This window comes from Nycticebus coucang, chromosome 15 (genome assembly GCF_027406575.1).
Source record: "Nycticebus coucang isolate mNycCou1 chromosome 15, mNycCou1.pri, whole genome shotgun sequence".
Classification (NCBI taxonomy): Eukaryota; Metazoa; Chordata; class Mammalia; order Primates; family Lorisidae; genus Nycticebus; species Nycticebus coucang.
In genome coordinates this window covers 78126488-78142018 of record NC_069794.1, presented here as the reverse complement: position 1 = coordinate 78142018, position 15531 = coordinate 78126488, and the positions used below count along the sequence as shown (strand labels likewise).

At 37.2% G+C, this 15531-nt stretch overlaps 1 protein-coding gene across 4 annotated transcripts in view; it reads left to right on the top strand.

Annotated features, from left to right (window-relative positions):
• Window positions 1-15531, top strand: part of LNX2 (ligand of numb-protein X 2) — a 77867-nt gene that overhangs the window by 20576 nt on the left and 41760 nt on the right. The window contains exon 1 of one of the 4 annotated variants that reach the window (XM_053563352.1): window positions 6043-6277. The exons of the other annotated variants lie outside the window; for them this stretch is intronic. The gene's annotated coding sequence lies outside the window, so the exon portion shown is untranslated. Of the gene's footprint in view, window positions 1-6042; window positions 6278-15531 lie in introns of those variants that run through there. 4 annotated transcript variants of the gene reach the window in all.

Here is a 15531-nt window from a genome sequence, read left to right as displayed (position 1 = left end):
CTCTGTTTGATAGTTACATATTTATTTATTTATTGTTATAGGAGTAGTTAGACAAAATAATGTGAAATGTGGGAATTGTGGTGAGGGTGTGGCCTTTGGTGGTAAGCTGATGGGCTAGGTAGTCCAAGAACATTAACAACAGGTAGTTGCGGTTAATATCTGAGATATCTAGAGGCTAAAAAGCTAATGATTAGAGTATGAGATCATAAGGGCATAGGATAACTGGGCTTAATTATTTTGAGTTGGTCAAATAAGTTCTCTTGACTATTGGGCTCTTTCTTGGGATGCAGAGGATCAGCACAAGACCATTCAATCTTAGGGACAACTTCACAGTTCCAATGGGCTTACACGTCCCATTCAGTAAATAAAACTGAGTGAACTCTTTTTGCACTAATCTTAAGTATTTGGCTTAATTCTGAACTTCCTTAAGAATCCTAACTCAGCTCTCTTAACTCCTTTTCTACCAGAAGTTAATGGACTCAGTTATACTGTGTATCACTTTTATATCTTTTTCACTTCTTTAACTTTGAAATTTGATATTAGTAGTCTGAGGCATTTGTGAATTATGTGCTACTAAAACTGACTCATCTGCCGTTTTTGGTTATTAAGCATATACTATAGCTGCTATTTTCTATTTACTGTTGAGTAGCTAATAACATTTTATCTACTTTAAAAATAGTATACATGTCCTTAGTAGAATTGTCCTAAGCCTGACTATGAGTTATTATATAATTAAGTAATATTTTATAGGTTGTACATTTTATTCCCCTCAAGTATATGTACATACATAGTCACTTTCCATGTGCATTTTTGTCCTACCCACAGCAAAATGGGTAGGAAGGCACAGTCAGCATGCAGAAGAGAAATAAGCATATGGTATTGAGCAGTTTTACCAGATGTTAGCATGTTCCTGATAACAAGAAATGCTGTAAATATAAGGTAGGTAGTAATATAAAGTACTTGTTTATGTTAATCCATTGTTTGATTTCTTTCTTAAAAAAGGGAATCATAATTTTTAAATTTCTATATTTCTTAAGTTAAAAACTTAGAAAATAAAGAGCCTTTTCATATTTCCTAAACTAACTTTCCTACTGGTACAAAGCTTATACGTATGGTTAAGAGTGAAGAACCATTGTGTTCACTACCTTGAGGGAAATGATATCAGGCTCAGGTAGTTATAGTAAAGTGTTTTGAGTTATTTTGTACCGTAAGTATCTTACGTTGAACATGTTATTTGTAGTTTATGCCTATTTATTTATTTAGAGACGGGGCCTCCTTTTGTCACCCAGGCTGTGGTGTGATCGTAGCTCTTTGTAACCTTAAGGAATCTTTGGCCTCCCAAATTGCTGGTATTGCAGGTGTGAACTACCACACACGGCTTTATACCAAATTATAATTTTCTTCTAAAAATTTTAAAGTTTTTTTTTGTCTGTTTGTGGATTAATTAGGATTAAATCAGTTATTTAATTAAATCAGAAACATTTTTCTCCTGGGACAGGTTCTCATTTCAGTCCAGTAAGCAACAGATATTTTAAGGCAGAAAATGCTACTCAGCTCTTAATAAATGGAGAAATTTAAAGAAGTGAAATCATATAAAATATTGGTTTTTTAAAAATAATTTAATTGTACATTTTAAGACATGTTTTTAAAATACAACTATTAAATTTCTGTGGGGGATTTATTTAGGGCTGAGATATAGAAACAGCTAAGATTGTGAAACCTCGTTTCTTTGATTGTTCCTGTCTGAAGATCTCTGAAGTCCAATATTTAAGGAGAAGTTTGAGAATTGCTAGTATTTAAGAAACCTAACAAAAATTTACATCTTATTTTTAAGAGTAGATGATCTACAGGGAAATTTTAAGAAATAACCTTATTCTACAGTGTAATGGAAAGGTATTTTCATCTCCTTCAATAATTTCTCTCTATGTATCATGTCTGAAAGTGGCTGACCATTGCAAACTAACCTATAAGTTTGCGAAGTGCAAAATGTTATGAAAGTAAGTTGAGATGAATGGTGATGAGGTAAGGGCAAATACCATCAAGGGATATAGAGTGTCCATAAATTTAAATTGCACATGAACTTTATGGACACCCTGTATGTCTATAATACAGACTAAAGAGTTTGCCAAAGATGTAAAAATCTGAGCCCTTCCATCTGATGTGTTTGGCACTTTTATTTCTCACGATAAATTAACACGTTAGTATTTGGGGAGGCTTGCTTTTTGTTTTGAGATAAGGTCTTGTTCTGTTGCCTGGACTATATTGCCATGGTGTCATTGTAGTCCATAGTTCACTGCAACCTTAAACTCTTGGGCTCAAGAGTTCCTCCTGCCTCAGCCTCTTGAGTAGCTGGGACTATAGTCTTGCACCACCATGCTTGGATAATTTTTCTTATTTTTTTTTTTTTAGAGACAGGGTCCCAGTATGTTGCCCAGGTTGGTTTTGAACTCAGTGACCTCAAATGGTTCTTCTGCCTCATTCTCTGAGTCACCTGGGATCATGAGTGTGAGCCACCTGCCAGGTTCCAAGTTGCATTTTGGTTCATGAACAATCCACTTATTCATTTGGATAGAGTGATTTATTTCATTGGAACCTAACATTCTTGAATAAATGAATCTAATGTTGAGTTTTTAAATTTGTCAAAACTAGAACACAGCTATGGTAACGTAAGTGTGCTTTGTCACTCTTGAGATCAGCCAGAGGCTCTGACCAATTGTAGCTTTTCTACTTTATTCTTTAAAAAGCTACCCAAAGTTCTAAAGTACTATAAAGTTGACCCTTGAACAACATGGGAGGGTCAGCACCTCTCAATGCACATCCTCAGAATATAAATACTAATAGCTTACTCTTGACCAGAAGGCTTTCTGATAACAAACAATTAATACACGTTTTGTATGTGATTTGTATTATTTGCTAAATTCTTACAGTCAAGTAAGCTAGAGAAAATGTTATTAAGGAAATCATTAAGGAAGAGAAAATACATTTACTTTCAGTGAGTGGAAGTGGATCATCACAAAATGGTCTGTCTTCATCATCATTGTCCTCAGTTCAAGAAGGAGGAGGAAGAGGGGGTGGTCTGGGTGGCAGAGGCAGAAGAGGTGGAGGAGGAGGAACGGGGAGCCAGGAGAGACAGGCACACCCTGAGTAACGTTATGGAAATATAGTAGAATTTCTGACTTTAGGTTTTTCATTTTTCTAAAACTGTTTCTATACAGTGCCAATCTTTCTTTTCCTGTTTGCTTTAGTTTCAGTGTCCATATCCTAGACGAGTCCACATCGTAAAAGAAGGCAGAAGCAGTCTTGAATATTTGGAACTGCCGGATGGTCTAATGTCAGTTGTTTTCTGGCACTGCTTCTGTCATCTTCCTCCTCTGCCCTGGCTCAGAAGCACTCATCTCCATCTGAGCCCTCTTCTGTTAATTCTTCAGGTGTGGTTTCTATTAGTTCTTAAATTTCTTCAAGAGCCGTATCTTAAAACCAACCCTTCACCCCCTTTGTTTGCCGTATTCACGATCTCTTTCATGATTTCCTTGATCGACTCTGTCATAAATCCTGTGACACCAGGCACGATGTCTGGACACAGTTTTCTCCAGCAGGAATTGTTTTAGGCTTGATGGCTTCTATGGCCTTTTCTGTAACAACTAAGGCATCTTAAATGGTATAATCCTTATAAACTTTCATGGTGTTTTCTCTACTGGAATTCTCTCCCATAGTGTTGACTATCCTTTCCATAGAGTACCATAATCATCTTTAAAGATCCTTATGACTCCAGTCTGGAGGGGAATTAGAAATGTATTTGGGGGCAAGTAGACCTCTTTGACACCCCCCTTGGTTTTGAACTCATGGAGTTCTGGGTGACCAGGGGTAAAAGAATTATAAGAGGTAGTCCTTTACTGTCAGGGTACTACCTGACTCTAGGGACAAAGCATCAATGGAACTAACCTGTAAAAAGTGTTCTTGTCCAGGCCTCCTTGTTATATAACCCAAAGACTGGAAACAGGTGTTTATCTTTTCCCTTTAAGGCTTGGAGATTAGCAGCTTTATAGATAAGGGCAATCCTGATCATAAACTTGACTGCATTTGCACAGAACAGTAAAGTTAGTCTGCCCCACCCTCACCCCCCACTTTGAGACAGAATCTCACTCTGTAATCTCACTCTACCCTGGGTAGACTGCTGTGGTATCAGCCCAGCTCACAGCAACCTTAAACTTCTGGATTCAAGCAATCCTCCTGCCTCAGCTTCCCAAATAGTTGGGACTACAGGTGCCCACCACAATGCCCAGCTAATTTTTTCTTCTTAGTATGGACAGTCTTGCTCTTGCTTAGGCTGGTCTCGAACTCCTGAACGTAAGAGATAAACCTGCCTTGGCTTCCCAGAGTGCTAGAATTTCACTGCTACTGGCCTAGTCTGTCTATCCCTTCTCACCTTGAATCTTGGTGCTTGTTTCTCTTCTCTACTAATGTCTTTTATGGCATTTTTTATTTTTCCTGATTAGGGCACTTTTGTCTGCATTACAAACCTGCTCAGGCAGATCTTCTTTCTTCTCAATGATTTTTTTTAAGGCACCCGTTGTCTTCTGCCTCTTGGTTGGCAGAAGCTGCTTCTCCTGTTATCTTGACTTTTTTTTGTTGTTGTTGGGGATTCATTGAGGGTACAATAAGCCAGGTTACACTGATTGCAATTGTTCCTCTTTCTAAAATTATCAAACCATCCTTTGCTGGCATTAATTCTCTAGCCTAGATCATTTACCCTCCTTTTTCTTTAAAGTGGGCACATAATGACTTTGCTGTTCCTCAATTATATTAGTCTATAGGTATGCCTTTCTTATAGCAATCCTGCACACACATAAAAGCTGCATTTTCAATACAAGATAAGAAGTTTATTTCAAAAAAGTCCAAGGTTTTGAAGTCTGCTGGTGTAGCTGTGGTGATGGCTTCATGATTTTCCTTTTCATTTTTTACAATGGTCCTTATGCTAGCTGGATTTATTTATCTTGAAATGATGGGCAACCATAGCTGCAGATCCCAATCTATAGTACATATCAAGCAACTCAACTTTTTTTTGTAATGTCATAACTTTGCTTCTTGGGAACACTTTCACCATCACTAGTGGCACGTTGTATGGGTTCCATGGTATTAATCAAAGTTTACAATATTGTACAAAATACTATGAAAAATGCCTGAGAACAGTGAGAGATCACTTTTTACTGTGATACACCATTTAGTGGAGAGATGAACTGTTCATATGGTGGTGATCAGCGTCACATGGCGTATTAAACAGATACAACACTGGAGCACATCATAATAGCTACAAGAGTTATCACACCAGTACACTATATACTACAGTTAACTTCATGCAGTTACAATTTAATACTGCATCTTTATGTTTACAATTTCTCTCTGTAAATGAGGCCATGTATGGTCTGTTTGTGTAAGTTTTGATAAATTTTAACCTTTTATAGTAGATATGTGCATATTTTATGGTAGTAAATGATAAAATAGACTGATATGGTGGTGTGTGTCTGTAGGCCCTACTTAAGAGACTAAGGTTAAAGAGTATTGCTTGAGCCCAGGAGTTTGAGGTTGTAGAAAACTATGATCTCACCACTTCACTTCAACCTTGGTGACAGAGCAAGACCAGGTCTCCAAAAAAAAAAAAGTATGCATAATACAAAAGTGACTTGGAGAAAGTGGTGGGAAGAGTAAGGAAATGTGGTGTGTGTAGAGGTGGGATACAAGGGTAGCGTAGACAAGAAGAGAGGAAGAAAGGAGAGATACCCAGGTAGAGAAACTAACAGTCACTGGGAACAGAGCGGTCAAATGGTTTGTAGTGACATCTGGCTAGACAGAGCACAAGGTTGAGGGGCTTGAGGGGAAGCATAAAAACAGAGACAGGTATGTCCTGTTTAAATGCCTAGCCTTTCTCTATAAACAGGTTTTGTGGTTTTTTGGTGGGGGAGTAGGAGGGAAATGATAGAATCATAGTTATTTTTTTTTAATGTTTATTTTATTTTCATTTTTTATTTACTTATTTTTTTGCAGTTTGAGCTGGGGCCAGGCTTGAACCCTCCACCCCCAGTATATGGGGCTGGCGCCCTACTCCTTGAGCCACAGGCACCATCTGAATCATAGTTATTTATTAAGAGATCACCTTTTGTGAAGAAGAGATGAAACTGGAAGCAATTAGGAGATAACCAAGGAAGTAACAGAAACAAACCTGAAGTAGAGCAGAGGCCGTGGGAATAAAAATTCTGGAAACAAAACTGCTATTATTGAGGTACAAGTTGAAGACTTCATTTGTTGATTCATTACTCTTTCATTCCTCAGATTTCTTTCTAACCACATACTGGTGTCATGCATGCTACAAGATGCTAGGCTTATAGCATGAGTAACGTAAGATTTGGTTTCTGTCTTTTTAGGGACAGTCTGTAGGGAAGACACATACAAACAAGTGATTGCCAGCCACAGCAGTGAGGTGCATAATAACTGTAATGTTAAAGTGGTAGTAGAAGAGACTCATGTTATGTTTGGGTGGATCAGGAAGGGCTTTGCAGCAGAGGGTTCGCTTGAGCTCGCCATTCAATGGATGGGAGTTTGTGATATCACCACAATAGGAAAGGACATTTTAGGTGGCGGGAATAGCAGGCTGAGACCAGAAAGTTGTAAATGGTTTAGTACAGCCAAAGCATGGGATGTGAAGAATGTGTTAGGAAACTGAAGAGCTGGTCCTAGAGAGATTTGAGTGCCAGGTTGAAGAATTTGGTTTTAATTTTGTGGAAGCCATTGAGGAGTATAGAAGTGAAAATGCTATCACTGGGTTTTGGATACTAGTATTATAAAAGATGGGTAGAACGGTAGGTAAAGACTGTAAAATTTTGAGTTTGCTAAAAAAGCAAATGCAACAAATACTTTAGGCCTAACATGGGAGGAGTTGTGGGCAGGGAGGGAAGGGGGTATAGAATACATTCTGGAGGTAGAATCAGTAGGAACTTGGCAACTTGGTTTGCAGAATGAGGCAGGACTTTAAAAAAAAAAAGAATTCTCTTGTTCAAGTTATGGGATACTGGGAGTAGCTATGAGGAAGAGGATCATTTACAGGGAAATAAAAACATGATTTTTGAACACAAGTGTGAGTCAAATATACTTTATCTACAGGGAGAAAAGGTTAAATCTTTTCTCATAGTGCCTACCAATCAGAATAGAGCGACAATCAAATTTTTTACAAAACTACAAATGAAGAAAATAGAGACCAATCTTTCTCTCTAAAAAAGAGGATAAGAGTAGTGGAAGAACTCTGAAAGGGGAAAATGAGTGGGCTCAATTACCTGAAAATCCACAGCTTCTTTATGCCAGTAGACAATTAAAAAGCAAACAGGATACTTGGAAAGAATAAGTCTAATAATGTGATAAAGGTTTGTTATCTTAACATATTGAGTTCAAATCAGTTAATAAGAAGAACACTAGAATTCAATAGAAAAGAAAATGAGGCCAAGGATTTAAAGAGGCACTTTACAAGAGAAATTAGGATGGTATTTTTAATTTACCTAGAATGAAAAAGATATACATTAAAAGAAAAATGAAACATTACTTTTCAACTATAAGATTTATAAATATTAAAAGAAATAAAATTAACCAAGCTTAGAACAATTTGGGGAAAGTTAGGACACTCACATGTTGAGAGTCACTTGAACCCAGGAGATGTTGCTATGAGTTAGGCTGACGAGGTCACGGCACTCTAGTCTGGGTTACTGAGTGAGACTCTGTCTCAAAAAAAAAAAAAAAAAATCCACCATTTCTTGCAGGGCAGTTTTGTAAGGTAAATCAGAAGACTTCATTTCAGTTTGGTCTAACAATTTAACCTTTTTTGGAGTTTATCTAAAGGAACTAATTAAATGTAAAAAGAGAGGTGGTTAAGAGAACCAGAACCAGAGTGGTATTTTAAGCCACCAAAGAGTTGGGTGGAATGCTGCCACCTCTGACAGCTCTCCCAGAATGCAGGATTCCCCCTTCCATAAGACAGATTGCAGAAGGATTTGTCTGTGTCCTTTCTCATTCTCTCTTGGACTCATTCTGAAGGCTTTTGCTCTCACTACTCCAACAAAACTCTGTATCAAGGTCACCAGTGTATTCCACATTGCTAAATCCAGTGCTTAATTCTCAGTCCTAATCTTACTTTAGTTGCTTGCAGGATTTGGCGCAGTTGGATTATTCCCTTCTCCTTGAAACACTTTATCTGGTTTCTCCAGTTGCTCAGACCAAAAATCTTGGTTGATTTCTCCCCCTACCAGCAAGCCCATTGACACATTTTATTCATCAGCAAACCATATTGGTTCTACCATCAAAAGATATTTCTATAATTTAGTACTTTCGCCTTTTCTCAACTATGTCCATTATGGTTCAGTCTACCATCATCTGTTGCTTGAAATATTTTATTAGGTTTCTAATTGTTTCTGCCCTGACCTCTTTAGATTATTATTAACACAGCAGCCAGAATGATCTGTTAAAATTTTTACTCACAGGTAAAAGCTGAAGTTAAGGCCCTGCAAAATTTAGTTAGCCCTAGTTATGGTTCTGATCTCTTTTCTTCTCTCTGTTTTTTGCTTATTTCCTCCTTATTGGTCTCCTTATTACTCATTGAACACACCAGGAACATGCTCACTTGTAGGGCCTTTATACTTCTGTTTTAGTTGCCTATAACAAACATTTTTACATCAGATACCTTCATTCACTTCTTTTTGGTTTTAATTCAAATGCCATCTTCTCAGTGACTTCTGTCTTGATCACCATGTTTAAAATAGCTGCCCTCCAAGTACTTTGTTTCCCTACCTTGCTTTCCTTTTGCTCTGTATTGCTTTTCAGTATCTGAGATAATGCAAATTTTCTATTCTTTTCTTTTATATTGTCTGTATTCTCTTTTCCTGCTATGCGCCCCCACACCCACCCAAATATAAACTTGATAGGCCAGGGATTTTTTTCTTTGTCCAGTGTTGAACCCCTAGCCCTAGAACAGTAATATCTGGCACATAGGAGATACTCGGTAAATCCTGGGTGGATAGTCAGACAGATGGACAGACAGGAGAGAAAATGGGAGGTTAGGTTTAAAAGCTAGGGAAAACAATAATTAGCTTGCTTTTGAATACATTTTATTCAAATATATAAAAGTTCCACAGTGGAGATGGCAAAAGTGCAGATAGTAACATGCAAATGTGTAAAACCTGGAATTTTATTTGAAACGGTTTCTGAAACTTGGGAGACTAATACAATTTAGAGTGCATTTTTGATCACTCTAGTGACTTCGTATTTAGGATAGCCTCTTTTTATTTCTGTCTTTATAGTACCAATATTTTATTTCCAGTTTTATAACAGTTATTTATATTTATAAGGGTCTTTTTTTGTGATATATCTGAATCTGAGTCGTAAATTACAATATGGTATTTTCTTTTACTTTTTTTCAGTATAAGAACTACAGTAGAACCTCCATAGTTAACCACAGCCCTATATTGACCACCTCCTTAAGTTAACCTAATTTTCCCAGACTGGACCTGCACCACATGTACGTGACCACCTCTGTATGTTGATCAGTTCATTACAGTCCCTTGGGTGGTCAGCTTACAGATTCTACTGTATAATTTAATTCATTGTGATAAATTAAAAGACCCCCTTATCAGCACATGGGAATCATTCTGGTTAAATACCAAAGCCAAGAAGTCTCTTTAGACTTACCTTGAGAAAGCATAAACATCTGGTCCACTCACGGATGGTCTTTTGAGGGCTGGTCCAAAGTCATTCTTGATCTGGTCATTTATTTTATTTTATTTTTTATTTTTTTGAGACAGAGTCTCACCTTGTTGCCCTCGGTAGAGTGCTGTAGTGTCACAACTCACAGCAACCTCAAACTCTTGGGCTTAAGCAATTCTCTTGCCTTAGCCTCCCAAGTAGCTGGGACTACAAGCGCCCGCCACAACACCCGGCAATTTTTTTGTTGTAGTTGTCATTTAGCAGGCCCAGGCCGGGTTCAAACCTGCCACCCCTGGTGTATGTGGCCGGTGCCCTAACCAGTGAGCTACAGGGGCCAAGCCAATCTGGTCATTTATGTCCGTAGTATACATGTATGTGAAGTTATAACTGGAAATAATTGATTGTCTTAAATGAAGTCTGATTTTTGTAATTATCAGTGTTACTGATTAGCTGTAAAAGCTGCAGAACTTAAATTTCTTGTATCTTGCCCATGGTTGAGATGATGACATCTGGACATCTTATTTGTTAGTAAAACCATTGTAAACCTTTCCTGTGATTTAGTTCCATGTCATTTATTTTATTATATAGGTTTGATCACATAATAGCAGTATCTTACTGATTCCTTTGCATTTATTGAGGGAAATAAGACTGAAAAATTTGTTCTTCTATAACTTTAGATGTGTTTTAATGCAAAAATAGCAGGTTGACCTTGGAACAAAGTCTGCTGTCTAAAACTGTCTGTGCTACCAACAATTACCTGCGCTTGCCAACCAACCAACCATATTAGTTCTTAAGATAGATGGAGCATCATCTCCTAGATAGCATTTATCTGGGAACCAGTAGAGGAAATTATTTTTGTCTTATAACATTGAGTATGTTATGTCATATTACCACAATAAAATATAGAAGTGTTTGATTATGTGTCTCATGATACTATTATATGTATACATCTGTATGTATATACCTGTCTGTGAAAATAGAAAATTTCAGGTTATAATATTTAAAGTGTACTAGATAGTGTACAAACAAACAAAAACAAACAAAAAATAGAAATCCTCACACAAAACCTGCCTGACGGCCTTTAGATTTAGATCATTTTTATAGTAAACACAATACTGGATAAAATATGTTTGTTCTCTGGGCGGCGCCTGTGGCTCAGTCAGTAAGGCCCCGGCCCCATATACCGAGAGTGGCGGGTTCAAACCCGGCCCTGGCCAAACTGCAAAACCAAAAAATAGCCGGGCATTGTGGCGGGCGCCTGTAGTCCCAGCTGCTCAGGAGGCTGAGGCAAGAGAATCGCTTAAGCCCATGAGTTGGAGGTTGCTGTGAGCTGTGTGAGGCCACGGCACTCTACCAAGGGCCATAAAGTGAGACTCTGTCTCTACAAAAAATATATATATATATGTTTGTTCTCTTTTAGGTAAAAAATAAAAGGCATGTGTACTCAAAGCTCATTTCTAGAGTGATAGAATTTGGAATCTTTAAGTAACTTTGGAGTTGATCTAGTGTGGCTCACTCATTTCCAGGTAAAGATTGAAAGGGCTTGAAAGGAGAAGGGATGCTGTGTGGCCTAGGTTATTAGTTGCAGGGCTGAGAATCTGATCCAGCCCTCCTGATTACCAGTCTAGTGGGAAAAATGTGGGCTCCCAGCAGTCCAGTTTATCTGTTATTTACAGTAACTTGTAATAAACAAGTATTACAGTGCTCTGTGGCTCATAAAAATGTTTTTTTTCTGGGAGTGTGTCATAAACAAGATGCCATTTCTGTTTTACAAATGAGGGAATTAAGATTTGTAGATGTTTTAGTAGTATGTCATATCATTTGCATCCTATTGCCAGTGAGAGGTAGGGCCAAATTTTGAACCCAGGTCCCTAACTCCAAATCAGTACTCTTTTGATGACCTTTACTCTTTTGAATAATTGTGATTCAAAATATAGAAATCAGAGGTTGAAAAGACTTTGAAAATAAGAATTTGCCAATCACTTGAAAGCAGGTGTTTTCTAGAATTTACCTTGAAAGAAGTTAAACCTTTGAAAACATTCATTCTTTAGAAGAAAATAAAAGATTATTTGATAAAAATCAAAACCTTTGCCTTTCCATGTAATATATAGAACCATTTAAATTATATCACAAGCAATAAAATCAAACCAATGAAAACTGTAGCTCCTCTCACACCCTACCCGTCATATCTTATGTATTACGTGACACTTGTAAATCTGGGACATTCTCCAAGATGTTAGAAATTGCTGTGGCTCAGCTGCTGATAGGAGTGCTGTTTTGAAGAGCCCATGTGCTGGAGGTGCTGGGAGAGTCTCTTTTCCTGGAGAACATTTCTGTCTTACTGGCAGAAGTATGTCTGGATATTTAGTAAAAAAGCTTAGCATGCTATTTAGTGTATTTCTGTTTTGAAACAGTTTTATATAAATTTGGGATTTTTTTAGATTTCAATAAATTTAGGGGACATAGTTTTTTTTTCTTGTTATGTGGATGAATTGTATAATGCTGAGGTTAGAGCTTTCAGTGTACCCATCACCAAAATGGTGTACGTTGTACTTAAAAGGTAGATTTGAATGCCTTATCTCCCTTCCGTCCTCCCCCTCCTTAGCTTGCAATGTCCATTACAACAGTTTATGACCATATATATCCCAGCTCCCACTTATAAATGAGAACATGTGGTATCCATTTTTCCATTCCTAGGATATTTTACTTAGGGCAAGGGTCTCCGGTTCCATCCAAGTTGCTGCAAAAGACATTATTTCATTCCTTTTTCTGGCTGAGTAGTAGTCCGTGTTATATACATACACATTTTCTTTATCCACTCATCAATTGATGGGCACTTAGGTTGATTCCATATCTTTGAATTGTGAATTATGAATTGTGCTACAGAATTCTGTTTTAAAAGTATTAACTTTCAAATCCTAACTTTTTAGTAAGAAAAACAAAAAGTATAACTTTAGTATGAGTTGAGTGAAGGAATTGGGCGGGTGCCACAATTTGATTTTTGCCTTTATCCTTTGCATTACAAAAAGTTTTTCATCATAGTTCAGTGATTCAAAATTAGAAAAACTAAAGGTAGAAGGACATTTGAAATTTGTAAATTCTCTTCTAGCCATAAGTTGACTTCCTTTCTATAGAATATTTAAGAGATTGTTAAAGTTATCAAAAAATAAAAACTGGCTCAGCACCTGTAGTTCAAGCGGCTAGGGCGCCAAACACATACACCAGAGCTGGTGGGTTTGAATCCGGCCCAGGCCTGTCAAACAACAATGACAACTACAACCAAAAAAAAAAAAAAAAAAAATAGCCGGGTGTTATGGCGTACGCCTGTCGTCCCAGCTACTTGGGAGGCTGAGGCAAGAGAATTATTTAAGCCCAGGAGTTGGAGGTTGCTGTGAACTGTGACGCTATGGCACTCTACCCAGGGCAACAGCTTGAGGCTCCGTCTCAAAATAAATAAATAAATACTAATGGATACTGGGATGGACAGGTAAGTGTGACGTATCAGTAAATATTTTATTATATATGAAAAGGTATAGAGTCATAAATGTTTTAGAGTTCGATTTGAACTCTGTGTGTGTGTGTATGATTAATTACTATTTAAGCAAAGCTAACAGTTTATAGACAGGAAGCCAAGGCTATAAGTAACATCTTAAGTGCTTAAATCTAAAATAGTTTTTCAAAGAGGGGTACGAGACAAAAAGCTAAATCTACTGAACTACAATTTTGTGTAGAAAAACAGGAGAATTATAAATGAGGAATTGTGGGAAACCAATATTTGATAGTGTTCCTAATGGTATGTAGTACGAAATAAGTGTTTATGAGTTTGAGAATAGAGTTATGTAAATCTCCCATATGATATGCTAAATATTTCTGTACAGCTGAATATCTGTAAATACGTCTTGTAGTGGGAAAGGCCTTGGGCAAAGAAATTTACTCCAGGAATGACAGACTTATACAGCAGGGCTCAGTCCCTACATTTTGTCATGTTCAGAGGTTTTCCTTCCCAGTAGGATTGTTGATTATTGACTAGAGCTTCTTGTGAAAGAGGGATGGTAGCACTGTAGTGCTGTGGATCATCGTTCACTCCCCTGTAGTCCACAAGCTGTTTTCACAGTGCCTTTCTCACTCTAATTTCAGTCCTGTAGAATTTTCCAGAACTCATGTGTGATCTCTTGGCAGACTGAAAACAGTTATGAAACTCCAGATTTACAAAAATGTAAAGTAATACCTCTCTCCCACTATATTTTTTATTTTGAAAAAAAGAAAAGTTATTTTTCATAAAAATGTTAACCTAGTAGGTTTATTTATTGACAAATGAATATTTAAATTTTTAATTACTAGTACAATAAATATGGACAGATATTTAAAAAAGCTATTTGGGATCTTCAGTAATTTTTAATTAAACTTTTTATTTTGAGGTAATTGTAGATTCACATGCAGTTATATGTGACACTTGGTAAATGTGGAATGTAAGTGTCTTGGCACAGTAACTGAGAGAATGCCAGGAAGGCTATGTTAACCAGTGTGATGAAAGTGTGTCAAACGGTCTGTGAAGCTAGTGTATGATGCCCCGTGATCATATCAATGTACACAGCTATGATTTAATAATAAAAAAAAAAAAGAAATAATACAGAGAAATCCTGTGTTTCCTTTGCCTTTTCCCCCATGGTAGATCTTGCAAAACTATAAAGCAGTAACACTACCAGGATTTGACATTAATACAGTCAAGGTAACAGGAATGTCCAACCTGTGGCCCATGGGCTACATAGAGATTGGGGACTGTTTTGCTTATCTGTCATGTCAAGATACTGCACACAGTATGCATGGACCTTTTCTTGTGCTCATCAGCTTTTGTTAGTGTTTGTGTATTTAATGTGTGGCCGAAAACAACTCTTCTTCCAATGTGCGGCAGAAAAGAAAAAAGACTGGACATTCCTGGTACAGAACATTTCCTTCACAAAGGCCCCTCATGTCACCCTTTTATCCACTCCCAACCCTTCCTTGGCCCTTGGCAACCACGAATCCATTTCTACAATTTTGTTACTTCAGGAATGTTGTATAAATGGCACCAAGACAGTATGCAACCTTTTAGGATTGGCTTTTTTCACTCACATAATTTTCTGGACATTCATCAAAGTTGTTGTGTGTATCATAGTTCATTCCTTTTTATTGCTGAGTAGTATTTCATGGTATGACTGTACCACAGTTTGTTTAACCATTCACTCATTCAAGGACATCTGGGTTTTTCTAGTTTCTGGCTGTTACAAATAAGGTTGCTATAAACATTCATAGAGAAGTTTTTGTGTGAATGTTATTTTTTATTTCTCTGGGATAAATGTCCAGGAGTGCAGTTACTGGGTCATATGGTAGTGGGTGTTAGTTTTTTAAGAAACTGCCAGACTTGTCCAGTGTGGATAAAGGGATTCTGAGGTCAAAAATGTGTGACAACCACTGCTTTATACAAAGGTACAAAGGCATTTATCAAAGCTGATACGTGACATATACAATAAGAAAATTTCTTGTGTTGGGGGCATCAAATAAGAAGAACTTTTTTTCCTCAGCCTTTTTTAAGAAGGGAGTGATATCTGACTCTTTGTTCATTTGTAAATTACAGTGCCACAGATGTGCAAGATTTTCTCATACATGTTTGTATAGCAGTGCATTTCAGGAGTCTTTTTCACTTCAGGCTTATGTATGAACCTGAAAACAATTTCTTTAATTTCATTTGTTTTAAGTGCATAGCATGTTCTGAGATGCGGGAACACAAAGAGGAGTGGAGACAGATAAGCACAC